This window comes from Abramis brama (genome assembly GCF_963993115.1).
Source record: "Abramis brama genome assembly, chromosome: 5".
NCBI lineage: Eukaryota > Metazoa > Chordata > Actinopteri > Cypriniformes > Leuciscidae > Abramis > Abramis brama.
Genome location: NC_139967.1, coordinates 30,671,795 through 30,691,851, shown reverse-complemented (window position 1 = coordinate 30,691,851; position 20,057 = coordinate 30,671,795). Strand labels below are relative to the sequence as shown.

The window sequence follows — 20,057 nt, the reverse complement described above, 5'->3', positions numbered from 1 at the left end:
ATACCAAAGAACAGTTATATATTAAAAAACGATATGAGTCCTTAAATAAATAGCTTTAAGTTCTGTATTCAGCTACTTTTTCGTTAGTCGGGCTACAGTTTCAAAGTAGCTTCCCAACACTGGTGGTCTATAACAATAAGTGCCATGGTATAACCATCACTGTACAACTGTACAACAATATATACATACACATACACACAATTTAGGATAAATTGGACTGCCAAAGGACAAGCACACTATTCCCACCAGACTCTGGATCTCTAGAAAGAAAAGCTCAATTTGAATGATCATTATAGAACATGTCAGAGGGTCAATATGCTCCTCTCAATGATCTGCTGCTGATGTTGACTTGCCACAGAGCGCTAATAATAGCACTGGCCAAAAAGATTACATCACCGACAGAGCGTGAGAGATGAGTCACGTGAAACAGACGGTCCGAATATTCAATGTGTCATTCATAACACCATCCTTGTTCTCAATTGCCCTTTTTCTTTCATTCTCTCCCCCTACATCCCTTCCCACCCCCATCCATCAACAGCTACCGGTCTAAACTAGCTGGTTCCAGACTCAGCAGCATTGTGGGTGTTTCCTCGGCTGCTTTTGTTCAGTGGGTGCCGAAGGCATAAACATCTCACAAACATCCACCTTCATCTCTGCTATTATTCCTTTCTCATCTGGAAAGATTCCTCATTGCTCATGACCGGGCTTTCCCCAAACTGTCAGGTCTGATGGGAATATTTTTGCATAGACTTTCATCAGCCAAAGAAAGCAGTCGCGGGTTTGCGCCTCAGGCATGTGCTAAGCGAAAATTACGATGAGACTCCTCAAGAAAAGGTGTCATGCGCTAATAGGTGTGGGACGTGGTTAATGGGTCAGTGTGGGAAGGCCGTACCTGATGTGTGACTCACATGCGTGCTGCTCAGCCATGAAGAAATATGAAGAATTTTAGATGTGCAGGCGGCTGTTCATAAGGAAGACTGCATTTTATACATCCTTCTAAAAAGAATTTTCGCAATCTGTGGCTACAGAAGGAATTTTTTTAAGACTTTGAAAATAAAAAAAGCTATGTGAGATGCTGAAAAAGTCCTTTTAAATTTTTCATTATTATTTCAGCAATTTTAGGCGTCAGATCTTCGCTGAACCTAAATTAAGTTTTATGACTTAAAAACATTAAATAATCTCAGCGTAATTAAGTCATTCTAATTAGGACAGTTAAGCTAATTAGGCATGTGTGTTAATTGAAAAAGAAAAGTAATGTGAAATGAGCTTTAATATTCACGACGTTGTTATTGCAATTAACATTTGATCCAAATAATTCAATCCTCATGTTTATGCAATGTTATTTTGTTATGAAACACGTAACTCCCATTTGATGTTTCACTTACAAACTGACAAACACACATACACACAGACCATTGACATTCAGTGAAGCATTATTACACCCTTGGCACTAGTCCGGTTGAACTGTCCCCTTTTTTCTTTTGTTCGTGATTACATTTCATGCCTTATGCAAGCTTGCTTTCATCAGGGACAGTGAAATCTATTGTTTTTGACATCTGCAGTCAGTTGCAGTCTCATAGAAAATCGAAGAAAGGCATAAAAACAAATGTGGATTTGCACAACTATGACAAACAGAAAACTCCAGGAGACACATTTAGAGAGTCATACTGTTGATACGTGCATAGAATACAGTGTCCGTAAATGTAAAATATTAGAATTTCACATAATTGCTTTCAATTTGAAAATATTTTAAAATGTAATTTATTCCTGTGAAGGTAAAGCTGAATTTTCAGCATCATTAAAATCATTAAGATCAGAAATCATTCTGATATGCTGATTTGATACTCGTCAATGTTTAAAACAGTTGTGCTGCTTAACCTAATGTGGAAACTGATCTTTTGATCAAATTAAGGCATCCTTGATAAATAAAAGTATTAATTTCATAAATGACCCCAAACCTTTGAAAGGCACACACTGTATAAATGACATTGCATTATTTGTTATTATAACAAAATATCAATTCAAGTGGCGTTTACTTTAAAGACAGCATTAGCACACTTGTAAGCACTGCATTGAAAAAACAAGAAGTCTTGTGTTTATTAAGGCAAAAACTAAATGGTTACAAAAGGCGAAATATTGATATGAATTTGGGAAGTGGTGACAGGAACGTCATAAATACTCTTCAAGCCAGCATGAACTGAGTAACACAGCAGAAGTGACTTCAAAGTCTGCTGTATCTTTCTTAGAGAACCTCCTTGAAGTTTCAGAGTGTGATGGAAGCAAACAAGCTTTGATCCTTCACATCTAAACTCACAGACACACTGTGTTGATGTTGTCACAAATCTCCTAGCTACCTGATACCACTACTCTCTCCTCTTCAAAACAACACATGCTATCGTTAATCTCATAGACTGTGGTGAACAGAAGACTGGCTATCGCGCTGACACACTTCAGGTCAAAGCGGACACCACCATCCAGCCAAAATAAAAGTGACCATGGGAACACAGTTTTAAACAGACTATCAGAAAAACAATGATGGCTGAAAACATTAAAATCAGTACATTCAGTACTGCTTACAACATCCTTTAAAAGAACAATGATGATTGACACCATAATTTAATAGATGAATATTGCTTAAAAGTGACTCAGTGAAAGTTAGAAAGTATGCTTTTAGTTAGAAACTACACAGCAAAAATATGTTGGGAGATTTGTCACCATGGGTGTTAAAATTAGCACTTTCCGGGTGAACATACAGGTCCATCTTTGCTAGTGTTAAAACAACACTGTATTTTAGATCATTTTAAATACATCCAATACAGCAGGGTATTAATTAATTATCTCATAATGCTCTCTTTAATCTCCAACTTGGAGATTCATTGAGAAGCACTTGAGTTTGGCTTTGTAACTCACCTTGAGACAAACAGTGACTTGACACACGTACATTTCAATGACTCAAATCATGAGATAGGGAGATAATAGAGATATTCACTTTGAGATACTCTTCCTGAGGTTTATTAGATTATATCATGTCCAGATCTACATTATATTGTCATTTATGTATGTATGCTTTGAATAAAATGGTGTAAATGGTGCCAGCCTGTGGAGTCACACTTTCTCATATCATTCCGAGGTTTCTTTTCCTTTCTGAAACATCTTGAGGTTACTTGTGGGTTGTAATGCGATATCTAATGTCTAACAGCTTCAGACAGTATATAAATATACAGTTGTATACATCGAAATTTGCAATGAACAAATCAAACAAAAGTGAGTGAAATAGCTTAACACAACAAATGTTTCAAGTGGTCTCCCCAAATTCAGCTGAAAAGGCAACTTTTAATGACTTCAGTAGTGTCAAAATTATTCAACCCCTTCATGGCAAGCATATTTAGTACTTTAGTAGAACACCCTTTAGCTGTTATGACCTGCTGCAAATGAGATGTATAACCAGACACCAGATTCTGGCAGCGTTTTTTGAGTAATCTTTGACAATTCTTCATGAGCAATGGCCTCCAGTTCACTAATGTTCTTGGGTTTGCGTGCTGCAACCACCTTTTTCAAATCCCACCAGAACTTTTCTATGGGGTTTAAGTCAGGTGACTGTGATGGTCACTGTAGAATCTCCCAGGACTTCTTCTGCAACCAAGCCTTGGCGGAATTTGAGGTGTGCTTGGGATCATTGTCCTGTTGGAAGGTCCAATGACGCCCAATCTTCAGCTTCCTCACTGACGGCATGACGTTTTCTCCTAGGATTTCCTGATACTTTAATTAATCCATCTTGCCTTCCACACACTGTTTCCAGTGCCAGATGATGCAAAGCAGCTCAAGAGCATCACAGAGCATGTTTCATCGCTCGACAGAACAGAATCCCAATACTTCCGTGGCTTATTTATATGATTGTGCACTTTTCTTGTGCTTTTGGGTCAGTAGTGGTGTACTCTTGGAGTTGGGCATGGAAACTGCATGTGTTTAGTATGTGCCTTACTGTGCAAGCTAAAACCTCAGTCCCTTTTGCCACCAAGTCTTGCTGCAGGTCTTTTGCAGTCACTGGAGGGTTTTATGAGCCTGGCTTCTCAGAAATCTGGTTGCAGCCATTGATAGCTTCCTCTTTTTTTGCCCCATCCAGGTAGTGTAACCACTGTTCCTTTAACTTTGAATTTGCAAACTATGCTTCCAACGGTGTCTCTAGGAACATTTAGTGCCTTCACTATATTTTTGTATAATGTTCCTTGTTTGTAAAGGGCGATGATGTCTTCTCTTAACTTTTTGGACCATTCTTTTGACTTATCCATATGACTAACATGCAGTCAAACGTGAAACTCAACAAACCTAGCTAGTTCAGATATCTTATATGTTCTAGCTCAAGCACACTTGGTGCAACTAATAACGCCCTTGATTAGTTGCATCAGGTGTGCTTGAGACAACACCTGTTTTGCAGATTTGTGGTGTTGTGAGGGATTCTATTCAGGGGGTTGAATATTTTTGAGACTGCAGAAGTCATTAAAAGTTGCATTTTCAGTTTCATTTGAATTAAGATATTTCAATTACTTTTGTTTGATTTGTTCATTGCAAATAGCTGAAAGTCTGTACATTTTGGCAATAAACTTGCTTTGCAATGGGGGTTGAATAATTTAGATTACAACTGTATGTATGAAATATACACTGCAGTTCAAACGTTTGGGTCAGTGAGAGTTTTCATTTAAAATAAATTAATACTTTTATTACTTAGTTTTAAGTGACAATAAATATATTTATTCTATTACAAACAATTTCTATTTTAAATAAATGCCGTTCTTTTTTAACTTTACATTAAAAGAATCCTGAAAAAAGTATTATTTACAAAATGTTAAGCAGCACAAATGTTTTTGACATTTATAATAATAAGACGTTTCTTGAGCACCAAATCAGCATATTATAATGTTTAAAAATTATGAAAATAGTTTTAAATTGTAATAATATTTCATTATATTGCTGTTTTTCTGCATTTTTCAAATAAATGAAGCCTTGGTGAGCAAAAAGCGCTATACAAATTTGACTTGAATAAGAGACTTCTTTAAAAAACATTTAAAAAACGTTCTGACCCGTCAGAATATCACTTGGTGCTCAACAACAGAAGGCCCTTAATCATATTTTAACCACTCTACAGTGTTTTTTGTTCTAGGTTTTTCTAACTTTCTTTCCCTCATATTCTAATAAATAAGATTATTTGAAAAGTGGAGCTCTCATACATATTTACATAACTTTACATTAGATTAAACATATTATAAACGACCCTGGGGTTAAGTGGGTGGAAATTATTACCATGTTTTGATTTTGTTTTCATATAGGATACTGTACATTGTTTTGGTTTGAGAATGGAGCTACAGTGACCCCTACAGCCACAATAAAACAATACAACTTATATGAAGACCAGTGCTTTACAGTTACTGCATTGATAAATATAAGTAAACATTAATGTTTAGACAGTTTAAAGTAAAGATAAAGACTGTTGACAGTTTGTTTTGGCCACATCACCATGCAAACTGCACACAGTCACGCAGTCAAAGTGCACTAACAAAAGACCTGAAATAGGCCTTTAGTTTAATTAAATGGCTGTTGATGGTTTCCTTCCTCGCTTATCTGACGGCACATCCTGAAGCTTCTTGGAAATCTGACAGAAGCCTGGTCCCTCTATCTATTCTGGAACATGCACAATGGCCTTTGGCTGTTTCTTTCTGTGATCTGGGTTCTGTCCTTGTAATTTGTACACATTTCACTGTGTGGAAATGCTAAACTAGACCATGGCCAACATCCACTTTGGATGTAGCGCATTTTACGTGTTGATCCCTCAAGGTTGACACCAAAGTCATTTCAAATTGAGCTTCAAAACTAATACCTGCACATGCGACTAAGTGATTTAACCTGGGCAACTAGCTGTGCCAGCGCTGACCCTCATTCTTTCCAAAGTCAATAAACAAACAAAGGTCCAGCTCATCAAGCCCTGTCTCACCCTCCAAAGTTCAGGCCAAATGAACTGTTCATGCTTCCCAGGTGTCCAAAAATAGAGCATTCAGGCTCCCAGAGTCCAGAGGTTATCCAGGAAACATGCTGACAGACCTGTGCAGATAGGACTGTCCTGGTTGACTGCCAAACCAGAACCACGTTAAGAGCTGGTTTGACAGACAGGGCATACACATTAATGATAAAGCAGGGTCTATGGACAATAAGTAAAGCTGGTAGCAGATAAAAATGCAAATTAGCATTAAGTACAGTAAGTACATAGTACATATATGATTTTGTGAGGTCAACTGTAGTTAGATGTAAACATGCTGGATGAAGCTGAGCTACAGTCAGCTACATTATCTAGGTATGTCAGTCCAATTGACCATTGACAATTACAAATCCATTCAGACTAAAGCATTTGCATTCAATTTGGACAAATGATTGATTTTGTCCAACTGAAGTCAAACTATTAAACTGTATTTTAAATGTGTGGTATGCAAAAAGCAGCCACAATGATAATAAACAGTAATAATTTATTGCGCTCACATATTAATTTGACACTTTTAAGATCATGCAATAAATATTGATTTACGTAGGAGAGTAAAATGGGAGGACCATGGATCCTTAAAAAAAGAAAACACAAAATACACTATCATATTTATGTTTAGTTTAGTTTTCTTTTTGCTGCCAATGTGTTTGTTTCTGGTGGTTTAGTTTAGTCCTGATAAGTCCCTAGTTTGTTTGTTTGGTTACTGGTTACTGTGTGTATCTGTCACAATCTGGTCCACAAAGGATGACAAAGAAAAAGGTATCCATTCGAACAGTAGAGTCATTTTAATTAAACAACACAAAAGAGAGTTTCAAAGTATATACCTGAAACACAAACAATAACAGACAATAAGGAACTGAAAGAGAGCATATAAACAAAAGATAACAAACTCAATATCAAACAGGTGTGAGAAGTAATCAAAAACCAAGGTAACTAATGATGAGCGGGAACATATGAATAAAGAGAAGCAAACTAAATGTCCAATATGAAAATGGAACAAAAACAAAGGCAAAACGTGACAACTCCTGGCGCAGTAAACAAAAAATGTTCAAACTAAAGTACAGGAGAGCAGAGGAGCAGAGGACTTCCATGGTGGAGCAGAAGACCACCACAGCAGGAATGACGAGACTGAAGATCCTCACGGCAGAACCGATGGTAGGAGAAGCCAGGGAGGACCCCAGAGAACTGGAGACCCAGGCGCAGCCAAGGAGATTATGAGACCAGACGACACCATAGGATCAGTAGGCTGGAGAGGAACTGCAGTGACAAGGAGCTAAAGTGGAGTCAGGGTGCCGGTGGACTGAGGCAGAGCCGATGCAACCAAGGACCAAGGCGGAGCCGGAGGGAAGGCGAAGCCCGATGGAACAGAAGGGGTGGAGAGATGAAGTGCAGCTGATGTCCCGGAAGTCCGTGGCACAGGCAGAGCAACGTCTGACCAAGGTGGAGCCAGAGGGATGAGGGAGCCCAGTGGAGCCGCAAGGACAGCAGTCCCTGGTGTAGCTGAGGGGGCGAAGAATAAAGGTGGAGCTGACTGGTCGACAGGCTGAGGTGGAGTTAAGGGCTCGGCACCCAAGGCACAGCCAGGGAATCCACTCACCATGGCAAAACTGGTGACCAGATGGTCCTAGACAGATCTGACTTGGGGGTGAAACAGACTGGGGACTGCCTGGGATCAGTGGTGGAAGATCATCCTCTTCTAGCTCTACTATAATTCCCACTTGTACAGATGTTATAACCAACTCACACATCTGGTCAGACTGAATGGCAGGCTTCCATTCCGGGATGGACAGGGCTGCAGGCTCTGGCTCCATAGCGGTCTGTGGCAGGAATCAGCTCAGGCACCTGGTCTGCGGTGGGCTCAGATTTTGTCTCTGCAGTGAGTGTGGGCTCTGTGTCTGCAGTGGCTGTGACCGATGGCATTAGCTGGGGATACACACACTGCAGACACCTGAGGACGGCTTCTCTCCTGGTTCCTCTGGCCATAATAATTAGCTCCAAACCAGTACATAGTATTTTTGTCTATGTTGAGCTCGTTCCACATTTTTCTTCACAAGGTCAATGAGGTGTTCTTGTCTTTCCAACACACTATAGGCAGGACTACAAAGAGCAGGAGGTCGATGCAAGGCCCTCTCTAATGGTCCCTTTAATTTCCGTCCCAGAGCTACTTCGGCTGGCATGAAGCCTGTGAAGCGGTTACTGAAAGTAGTATTGATTGCAAACCTAAACCATTTATCCCATTGGCGATGCTGATCTCCCACATACAAAGCAATCATTGTCTTTAGGTTGCGACTGATCCATTCTGTCATATTCGTTTGGGGGTGATAGGATATAATACATTTTTGTATTACTCCCCACTGTTTGCAAATTAAGGAAAGTAGCTGTGAAGTAAACTGAGCTCTGCAATCCGACACTAAATAAGCAGGGGTGCCCCATCGAGTAAAGATTTTCTCTACTACGATTCAGGCTATTTGGGGAGCTTTCGCCACTCTCAAAGGGAATAACTACAGAATAACTTGGAACAGTAGTCAACAATAACTAAGAGATGTTCATTTTGTTTGACACTCTCTGGGAAGGGACCCATCAGATCAACCCCAAGCATGTAACCGGGTTCGACTACTGGTGTGGACTGTAGATATCCAGACAACTTGGTAAACACAGGCTTAAACTTTTGACATGTTTGACAATCTTTACAATACTTCCACACATCAGTTCTCACATTTGCCCAATAGGCTATGTCCAGAAGTCGAATAAGGGTTTTTAATCTTCCAAGATGACCACTTAATGGGTTATAATGTACATATTGCAAGAACTCTTTACGAAGACACATTGGTATGACGAGCTGTAGTTTCTGTCCCTTATTTCCATCAGGAACACTATGAAACAGTAGGCTACTCCATTCTCGAGTACGTAATGTACTCTTGAAAGGTCCTGAGAAGTTTGTGAGCTAGCCTTTTTACATAGCTTCTGTATTTCCAAATCATTTTGTTGTACAGTAGTGATCTGATCAAGATCTACAGGTAAATTTGTTGGAAAAGCAGTTGACTTGGTAGCTTTGACTATAGCCAGCAGCTCTGATGATCCTGGGTGTTCTTGGTTTCTGGACAACACATCGGCTACGACATTACATATACCTTTTCTGTATTTAACTGTGAATTGAAAGCCTTGCAGACGTATAATCCACCATGTGAGACGAGAGTTTGGTTTAGGATGCTGAAATACCCATGTGAGAGCTGCATGATCTGTGACGATTTCAAAAGGTTGCCCTTCCAAGTACTGTCTCCATTTCTCAACAGCCCACACGACAGCCAAACACTCTTTTTCTGAAACCTAAATCTTTTTCTGCTCCTCTTAATAGCCTAGAAGCATAGGCTACCACATGTTCCTCTCCTTCTGTTTCCTGGGTTAATACAGCACCCAATCCAATCTCACTAGCATTGGTCTGCAAACAGTGCCAAACCTAAGAAACGCTGAACATCCTTAAGTGTTCTACCACAGGAGAAGCCCAAGGAGAGATTGAAGGATGTATGATTTATTTGGCTAACAACTCTTTGATTTCAGTATCTATGAACTGCTGATTATCCCTATAAACTTTGTAGGCTCTTTTCCTGACTGGGATTTCATCAGTGGTAATAATGCAGTGTTTTGCCAGGTTTGTATGTCCAATGTTGTGGTCGGTTGGCCAGTCTAACATAATCGGTTGGCCAGTCTAACATAATATTTTCCAGATTCTTTTTAAACCAGGGTTGAGTGTCAGCATTTTGAGCAAGTTGCTGAACAGTCTGAAGGTGTCATCAGTAACTGGAAGATTGGGTATAGCAAGATGAAAATGCACTGTAGAACAGACAGCATTGCTCAGAAACGGAAAAGAAAGATCTGGCTTAGCTCCTATGGCAGAAGGCAACGCGTACTGAGTTTTTTGGAAGTCAAACACGATTCCCTTCAACAGTAGAAAATCCATGCCTAAAATGATTGGCACTGTCAAATCAGTATCTCTCATAATGAACAATGTCAGATCTACTTGTAATCCTCGAATTTCACCTCTCCAATTTATCTTTCCCAAAGCTGTCTGCCTCTTTCCATTGGCTAGCATGAAGGACTGTCATTGGCACTGCTGGTATGGTTCTGTTTTAAACAACTGTTTCCAACAGGATTCCTGGATAAGTGCTACCAGTATCCACCATGGCTGAGAAATACCTGTCTCTGATAACAATGGGAATATAAACAGTTTTAATGTCTGGTCGTGTTGAATTTTGAGTGGATTGCATGACTCTGGATTAATAAAGTCTGTTTGGATACTCATGCATTATGCAATTACTACAACCACCAATAAACGACAGAATACCGGACCGAAAAGAGAATTACCGGCCCTCCAGCTGCTCTGCGTGGAGCAAGAGCAGCAAACTTTCAAGCACCACACCAGGAAGTTTCTACAACTGCCATGCCTAATAAACTTTCCAGACCGCTTGTTGTGCTTATTTTTTAGAACCAGCTTGAACGAACGCACAAAGGCATGCCTACCTGGTGTTGGTTTTCAAGGAGATTTCGCTGAGTTTGTGGTGATCTGCGGGACCCCAAACACCATCTGCCCCACTTAGGAGGACATCACCAGCCCCGCTCCAGAACCAGAGCCCAGCCAGTCACCACCTACACAATGCACGGGGCTAAAGCAAGAGCCCACCGCAGATGAAGAGCCTGAGCCATGATGTCAGTGGCAGTAACCAAGACTGAGCCAACCATCGCCCCGGAGGCCGAGCCTGAAGGAAAGTCTGACCAAGTGTGTGAGCCAATCGCCGTGGGACTGGGGGATATTATTCGAGGGCATGGAGGAAAGTCCCGCTCACACTCTAGTAGCTGAGAGTAAGCTGCAGCTGGCCTCTGCATATTATATTGAGAAAGTGGAAGAGGATATTTCCATGACTCTCCCGTGCCTGGTAGCTCTGCCCAGCTCGAAGTCTCCTGTGTCTCCCGAGATCCCACCCAGGCTCCCTCTCCCACCTCCTCTTCTAAAGCTAGCCAGTTCATCTGCCCCTCATCCGATGGTTCCTGTCAGTTCCTCAGTTCATCCATTGTTTACTCCAAAATGCTGCGTCGATGTGCCTCAGATCTTCCGATTACCAGCTCCTCCTTGGAAAGAGTATCCCCTGGTTCCACCTCCAGCCAATGAGCTCATCACTCCATCTTGGCTCGTCGACCTGTCGGCTCGGCCTAGGCTCCTCTCTCCCTCGGCTCCACCGGGAACCATCATCATAATGGCTCCACCAGGCTGCCTCGTCCCTCTGGCTTCGCTTGTTCAGGTATCACTCTGCCTGCGCCAGACTTCCAGGCCTTCAGCTGCGCTTCATTCCTCCACCCCTTTGACTCTGTCGGGTTCTGCCTTCCCCCCAGCTTCGCCTTGATCCTCAGTCACACTGGCTTCACCTCAGTCCTCCGGTACCCTGGCTCCACCTCGGATACTCGTCCCTGTGGCTCTGCATAGGTCTCCGGAGCCATGCCACTTGGGCTAATCGGTTCTGCCTGGGTCTCCACCTCAATCGGCTTAGTCTCCATCAGTCTTCCCCCTGGTGTTGTCAGCCAAATCTTCACCATGGCTCCTCCCTCCCTCTTGGGCCATTGTCCTAGCTGCTCTCTGGGTCCCTGCCTGGCTACTCCTACTCCTGGTTCCTCCCACCGTCATTAACGCCCTGATCTCTCTCTCTATCATCTGCTCTAGCTTCCAGTACTTCACCTGCTCTGCGTCCTCCTCTAGAGCCCCCCGTCCTTCCTCCTCAGTTGGATTTAAACTGCATAAGGATGCGTCTACCCGGGCATAATGTTAGGATTGTGTTTAGTTTAGTTTAGTTGTCTTTTTGTTCCCATGTGTTTGTTTCTGGTGTTTCAGTTTAGTCCTAATTAGTCCCTACTTTGTTCCACTGGTTACTGATTACGTTCACCTGTTAATCATAAAGTCTCTCTCTGTATTTGAGCCCTTCATTTCCTCAGTTCATTGTCCGGTATCTTGTTTATTTCATGTGGTTGTGTATTAGTTTTCTCCTGCGATCTTCAGTGTGTATCTTTGTGGATTACTAAAGAAGTATTTATTTGGATTCTCCTGCGTTGTGCGATCACTGTTAGGGGTGAGCCAAAAGGCTACATTAGTGTACAGTCTGCCTGAATACTGTTGAGAACTGTGCTAAAGGTCAGGCCAACTCACTGCCTCTGTTTACAGTGCTTTTTTTGGTAAGAAATAAGGTGTTCAAGGCCTGCTGTGGGTCATCTGGGGTACATCACTGGGTAGCTAAACCCAGTGCTGAAAAAAAAGTGCCATTGGCCAAAGTTTCAAAGAGGACATAGTCCAAGCACACACACTAATCAAACTACACACCAGATGATGACATATCAAAAAATGCAGTATTTGCTCTAAAACAAAATGCACTTGGGAAAAACAATATTGAAAACAGTTCAAAAAGAGTAAACCTGAGTTAGCGTTAATATCACCAATAAAACTAAATTACAGCTCACATATGCACAATCAATAGTCAGAAATAACTAGGAAGCATGTTCTGAAAGAAGCAGCGCTAGCAAAAAAGGTCTCTTATGCTCAGCAAGGCTGGATTTATTTGATCAAATATGCAGTAAAACAGTAATATTGTGGAATAGTAAACACTTTGAATAACTATGTTGTACATTAATACATTTTAAAATGTAATTTATTCCTCTGATAGCAAAGCTGAATTTTCAGCAGCCCATTACTCCAGTCTTCAATGTCACATGATCCTTCAGAAATCATTCTAATATGCTGATTTGGTGCTCAATAAACATTTATTATTATCAATGTTGAAAACAGCTGTACTGCTTAATATTTTGGATTCTGAATATGTCAGGATTCTTTCATTAACAGACATTTCAAAATAACAGCATTTTATTGAAATAGAAATCTTGTGTAACATGATAAACCTGTACTGCCACTCATGATCAATTTAATGTATTCTTGCTGAATAAAAGGATTCATTTCTTTAAAAAAAGAGAAATTACTTGAGATATTATTGATATACTAAAGTTTAATAGAAATTACCCAGCAGTCATGTAACTCTGCAGAAAGAGTACTGCACGTATCCAATTTGCCTTGTTCTCCACGGGCCCACGTACAGACCTCAGTCCAGTTTGAGCCAGACTTTCTGAAAGAGGCGCACTGTTGATCTGAATAAGCATGTGCTTCCTTGTCATTCGAGTAAATTAATAGACATGGGCACAATTTAATTAGAGAGGGAGAACTCTGGCCTCTCAAACACCCCCTTCTGCCATATTTTGTAATCAGATTGCATCGTGGGACCATCAAACTGTTTAGATTCACTAAGCAGTGCAAGTGTGTGTTTATAATTCTTTGTGTATTTCAGTGCTACACACATACACACACCTAAAACATTACAGGAAGAGGGCAAAGAGGAGGTTTGAGAGGCCCAGAGATTTGCTTCCTTTTGCTCAACTTTCTCACAGGCATTGTTGTGCTCTCCCAGACTTTTTGACGTCAGACAAACCATGAGCGTCACTTTCCCGTTCACGCTGAATGGACCTTCCCTGTCTCAAATTTAGCTCCCACGACCAGCTGAAAGAAAACCCTTGAGGTCTTAAAACATTAATCACAGTTACATTAACAATACTCTCATTGTATTCAAAAAGAGGCTTATGATAATTTACATCCAGTATCCATACTAGCCCCATGACAATTATAAACAACAGATACTGTCTAACAGAGATGACAATCAAAGCTTGCAGGTCATACACTACAGTTCAAAAGTTTGGGGTCAATAATAATAATAATAATAATAAATACATTTATACTGAGCATCACTCAGGATGCATATAACTATGACAGAAAAGTGACAGTAAAGACATTTATAATGTTACAAAAGATTTCTGTTTCAAATAACTACTGTTCTTTTGAACTTTCTATTAATCAGATAATCTTGAAAAAAAGTATCAGTTTCCACAAGAATATTAAGCAGTGCAACTGTTTCAAACATTGATACTAACTGGAGTAATGATGCTGAAAATTTAGCTTTGCCTCCACAGGAATAAATATAAATATATTTTCAATTGTGATAATACTTCAATGTTGTACATTACAATGTTTTTGATCAAATAAATGCAGTCTTGGTAAGCACAAAATACTTATTTCACAAAAAAATAAAATAAAATAATTTTACCATCCAAAAACCTTTGAACAATATTGTGTGCTTTGCAGCAGAAGTGCAACATGTTCCTGGATCAACATCTTTGTTGATCCTGGAACAACATTCCAATTAACCAATCATATTTGAGGTTTGAAGTTTACAGTTTATATCAAGTTTAGGCTTACAACCAGGGTTAGGTGCTTGTTCACCTATCAGTGTTATTCACCTTTAATATCCCTCTGAATTTAGGGATTCATTTATGGGAAGGGTTGAGATAAGGGGTCGGAATATGGTTAGGATTCAATTTAACAAAATAATTGACCCAGGAATGTGTCTAAATTTGCATTGGAGTGTTTGTCTGTTAGTTTTCGAAAATTAATTTAAAATGACATCTTTCAAAAAATACAGTAAATATTACATGAGGCAATTATAATCACAACACAAGGAGAACCTAAAAGCATTTTCCAGTGGCATTTTCAAAACCACACCACATTTTCCTAATTTCCTAATTCAACAGATAAGGTGGATACTGTGGATTGAACTATACGTCAGGGTCAATAAAATTGTACTACTCAAAAAAAAAAAAAAAAGAATCGTCATGAATCATTTTGTCCACCTGGATTCACATACGTAACAAACCAAATTGCTCTGAAAAGGCTTCCCAGGAATTTCACAGCAATATCTCATCATTAGCCTGCTATAATGCAGCCATTAATGCATCTCCAACAATTATTACTAAAGCCTCTTAACTTACGTAATTCATGACACACTCAACTCGCTTCAGTCTTCTTTTTCCATGTATCTCCAAAGAAACATGATCAGAACAAATGTCAAAAGAAAAATCTATGTTCCTTTCCTTAAAAAAACATACATCATTATATACATCATTATGGGTGTACGATTCGTATTGCACATGCAAAGAAGGTGTTTACATGGAAGTTTAAAAGGTAAAGCAGCAAAACAGCTTGTTTGTTTCTAGGGGTCAGAGAAAGGGTTGAAAACCAAGACTGGTTATATACACTGATGAGCCAAAACATTATGACCACCTGCCTAATATTGGTCATCCACCTGTTGGTCATCCATGTGCCACCAAACAGCTCCGACCCGCCCAGGCATGGACTCTTCAAGACTCCTGAAGGTGTCCTGTGGTATCTGGCACCAAGACAGCAGATCCTTTAAAGGTGAACTATGCTGTTTTTTTTAGCTTAATTTACCTTAACTGAACAGCTTCGGAGTCATTGGAATGGTTATATGACTTTTTTTCGGGTTGAATGGTGGCCGTCTCGCTTTCCCCAAGCGCCTGTGAGCGGAAAAAAACACCCTTGCAACTTTGGGACAGCAGGCCACCGGCCTCAGCGTCAGGAAGTATCGCGTGATATCAGGTCTCGCGATGTAACGTATTGCTATACGGCACTGCACTCAACATTTATATGCTAGCCTTCTGTATATCATACATACCTCAGTGGACATGGCTCTGTGCGTTCGCCGGCTTCTTTGAAAACAAATGCACATGACCAGAGGGAGAAGATGGGAGGGGGGAGAGTCGCCAACGAGTTTTTACGACAGTGTTATCAAATATCTATTCCAAAGCTGTAGGGGAAGATGGCCATACACGTGATGTAAAGGACAACCTTCTTCCACTGCTCCAAGGATTAGTTCTGATGCTTGCATTCCCATTGTAGGAGCTTTCGATAGTGGACAGGGTTCATCACGGGCACTGAGACAGGTCTGCGGCTACTTAGACCCATACATAGCAGCAGAGTGCGAATTACCCCACCATAATTGGGGGGTACTACTCCTTCACTTCTTCTATGACCATCATGGTCCACTACCATATCAATCCCCACCGTGATCGCTAGGTGCAACATGTGTTGTGCACCACACATACAAGGTCTAAACATGCGACAAACTGATAATCAGTAGGCTACAGAATATATTGTTATTATATATCCAAAAGAGAACTGTTTTGATCAACTCCCAAAAGTTAGAAGTTAAGTGCACTGAAATACCATTCTATTTACTAGTAAAAGTAATACCTTTACAAGAAGCCTAGTGCCTATTTCAGGGTTTTTCCTGGCTCAAAATGAGGCGGAGGTGGTAAAATCATAATAATGTGTTTTAATAATAAGATAATTAAATGTGTATTTTTTTGTAGATCATCATATAGCCTAATGTGTTTCCCACATTTTTTTGTTGGCGGAGCTTGGTATCTCTAGGGGGGTCCGGAAGAAAATGTTGTACATTTTAAAGATAAATTCATTAATTTGGTGCACTTTGAGTCACCCGAATCCACTGTTAAAAATAAATAATCCACCCGCAAACCGCCGATATTCTTTGATTTAGATATCTGCATCTCATCACATTACAATTATTCAAATTCTTAGTGTTAAGCATGATAATATGGTAACATATCACACTGAAGTAGGCTGATTTAAAATGAACATTTATTTAAAATAAAAGTTCTTCTTTTGGCAAAATTACATTTCCTTAATAGCCTAAACAGAGGCTTTACTCCCTTCAAGCTTAAATTGTCAATGTTTCATTACATCACTGTTTGAAAACACTTTTTAAATTTTTTGTACCTTTATAAAGGGCATTTTCCCCTAAATTTATTAAATGTATGCTCCATCTTTCATTTCAAATTCTTAAATTTGATAAATATATTCAATTAAAATAATTAGACACTAGGCTGTTACCAATACAATTAAATAATTTACATTGAAAAATTATAACTGTATTAAATTAGATTATTTAAAATATTTTTGAATATACAAATAAGGAATGTTGAAAAGAATGATACTTTATGAATCTAGCGTTTTGTCATTCGACGTTGACACTTGCTTGAGAAGTTGAAGTCGTTCTCTATCTCCGTTGCTTCTAGCCACGGTGGTTAAAAATGGTACGGTCCACAATAGGGGTGTCTGAAATCGATTTACATTAAAATGTTCCTACAGTGAAAATAGGAGTTGACTTGTATTGTAACTGTAATTATATTTTTTCACAATATCAGAAAAATTATCTGACCCCCCCCAAAACTGATATTTCTGTCCCTTTGGGGGACTGGGTCTTCACTGGGGGGTATAGTACCCCCCAGTACCCCCTGTAATTCGAACTATGCATAGCAGGGTGTCAAGTACTGTGTGTTGTGACACATTCCTCCTAAAACCATCATTAAAATTTCTTGTGACTTGTGCCACAGTAGACCTATCGGTTCGGACCAGAAAGGATAGCCTCTGTTGCCCTTGTGCATCAAATAGCCTTAGATGCCCAATCCCTGTCACAGATTTGAGGTTTGTCACTCCACGAACGACTGTCGGTAGGTTCTTACCACTGCTGACCAGGAGCAACCAACAAGGCTTGCCCTTTCAGAGATGCTCTGACCCAGTCGCCTGGCCATAACATTTTGGCCCTTGCCAAATAACTGATTTTTTTTCTAATCATCTAATCTAATCAGAATATATATATAGCTTTACAGAAAAAGCATTGACTTGTAAGACTCTGTTATAACAATCTGTACTGCAAAGCTAGATGACTTGACACACAAATGACACACTGTGTTGGTGAGGAAGGGCTTTAGAAAGTCACTGCACGCTGCACATGACATGGGTAATGTTAAATGAACCTAATATTCTAACCTTCAGATAAATCAGATAATGGTGGATCTCAATTCTCAGAGCTGAACCGAAATGAGCATAACTGATTTTTTGACATCCTGACCCATCACTTCATTCCGGAACATTCAATTCAACAATTTTTGCAACAGTTCAATTGGTGAACTGCTGGCCATGTGTGTTAGCGTCTCCATATGTGTTTGTGTACATCTCACACATGAACTGCATGCATGTGAATCTAAAGGTTGCCTTCCCAAAAAGCCTTTTATTGCTGCAGCTCGCTAGCTGATTACCCTCACTAATGTGTGTTATTGCAGCTCATAAGAACAGCCCTATCTGTACAGACATATTGGGCCAGGTGAGCTAGTCTGGGTAAATTTCCACTAACTACAGTCTTGAGTTGTCGTCCTGTCTTACCTACATGCTGTCACGCACTCAGGTAGTCAAGAAGAGGCAGGCTATTTGAAGAGAAATATTGTTTGTTCTCTATGGCTGAAGGTGTGAAATGTTTTAAGATGGGATCACAATACATTTTCTTATTCTGTATTTTTTGCATCGTAGATTAAAGCTTATATACAGTAGGTGAATTCTGAAGTCAGATTACAAATAAAAAGTTAAAACTATAGAAAGAGTGTCGACTGAAATGTCTTTTTCATTTCACAGATTACATTCGACTTAGACATTAAATTCAGCAATTACAATTCAACTTTTCACTCAAATTGTTATGCTGACAATATGATGCATGCAATGAATCAAAAATTATATTAAATTAGAAGCATGCAAAACAGAAGCATTTAGTGGTCTCATATTTTTGGACCCCATTTTGTGTCACCAAAATGTTGATTTAAAGGAATAGTCCATTTAAAAATCTAAATTCTTTCATCCACATGTTGTTCCAAAACTGTATAAACATAAAAGAAGATATGTTGAAGAACCCTGGGAACCAAACAGCATTGGAACCATTGACTTTTATTGTTTGGAGAGAAAAAAGAACACAGAGACATTTTCATATCCTCTTTAAAAATCATACAGTTTTGGAATGAGGGCAAGTGACATTTTTGGTTAGAAAATCCCTTTAGCATGAGCATTTTCATCTAGAAGTCATATTTAAAGTGTTTACTCATCTGCAAAATGTTAACATGAGATATGGATGTTTTTGAGACATTTCAGATTTAGAAGGTGTGTAGATACACTCTTTCAAAGATGTTTATCAAATGTTTGTACACAAATGTCACTTTAAAAAGATCACATTGATTTCCAGATGATGCACTCACAGACATCTCAGTGACACACGTGCTTACTGGGAAGTCCGGAATCGACTTAGAGCAAATCCTTTTCCAAGTCTAGAGGGTATTCATCTTTTAACCTTTTAACATCCTTTGACAAAACATGAGTCCAGCGGTTGTCGGTACCGAACCTGCATGACGCATGAATTCTTGGGATAGCCAGACTGGAATTTTCCATTCAATGCCGTTGAGGTAAAGAAAAGCAAAACAATTAACGGATGACAGAATGCGACCGGGTTTATCTAAGCCCTGTTAAGTAGAGCCATGTTTGTTTTCTACTTTTTCTATAAGTGAGCAGGATCAGTGGAAAATTCCCACTCCGATCCACAGGTATCAGACCACTGACTAAATGCCCCCCCTCTTCTTTGTAGAGGGATGGGTGCACAGGGATAGTTCAGTTGTCAGGGCTAGCACACTAGCCCATTTGGATGTGTTCGCCCAAGCTGCAATGACTGCAATTTCTTAGAAAATGTTATCTGTCCCCCCACCAAATCTAGATGGGTACAAGCTGCGTGCATTTGAATCTAAAGGCTTGCTAAAGTGCTTGGGTTTCCCAACGTGCTTGATCTGAAAGAGATACGTGCAAAAAGACACCTTCAACACCTGTCCATTCACACAAAACTAACTTGAACCCGACTTATCTACTTTAAATCACTGTTTTTAATAGACATGTGCAGTACTCTTTGTGTACTGTCTTTGTGTACTCAGGTTACAATACAATGTCCCTTGATGCACAGGCAGAGGAAAGTACTTTAATGCTCATGCTTTTGCACGACCACCTCAACATGCTATTCAAAGCATGTAAACAACATCCACTTTGAGCTTTTACTAAGTTTAAAACAACTCCGGGACTCAGCAACATTATACTGTACCTTAAACTGGCTCAAAGACAGCTAAAGACCTCACGGTAAACTAGGCCACATTACGCAGCAAAAAGCGTCATGTTGACGTCATAGCTGTATCGCATTTCTTTGGAGCTGCG

General features: G+C 39.8%; 1 protein-coding gene across 1 annotated transcript in view; it reads right to left on the bottom strand.

The window, feature by feature from the left end:
• Positions 1 to 20,057, bottom strand: part of adgrv1 (adhesion G protein-coupled receptor V1) — a gene marked incomplete at its 5' end in the record, with an annotated part of 127,935 nt that overhangs the window by 35,193 nt on the left and 72,685 nt on the right. The gene's annotated exons all lie outside the window — the stretch shown is intronic.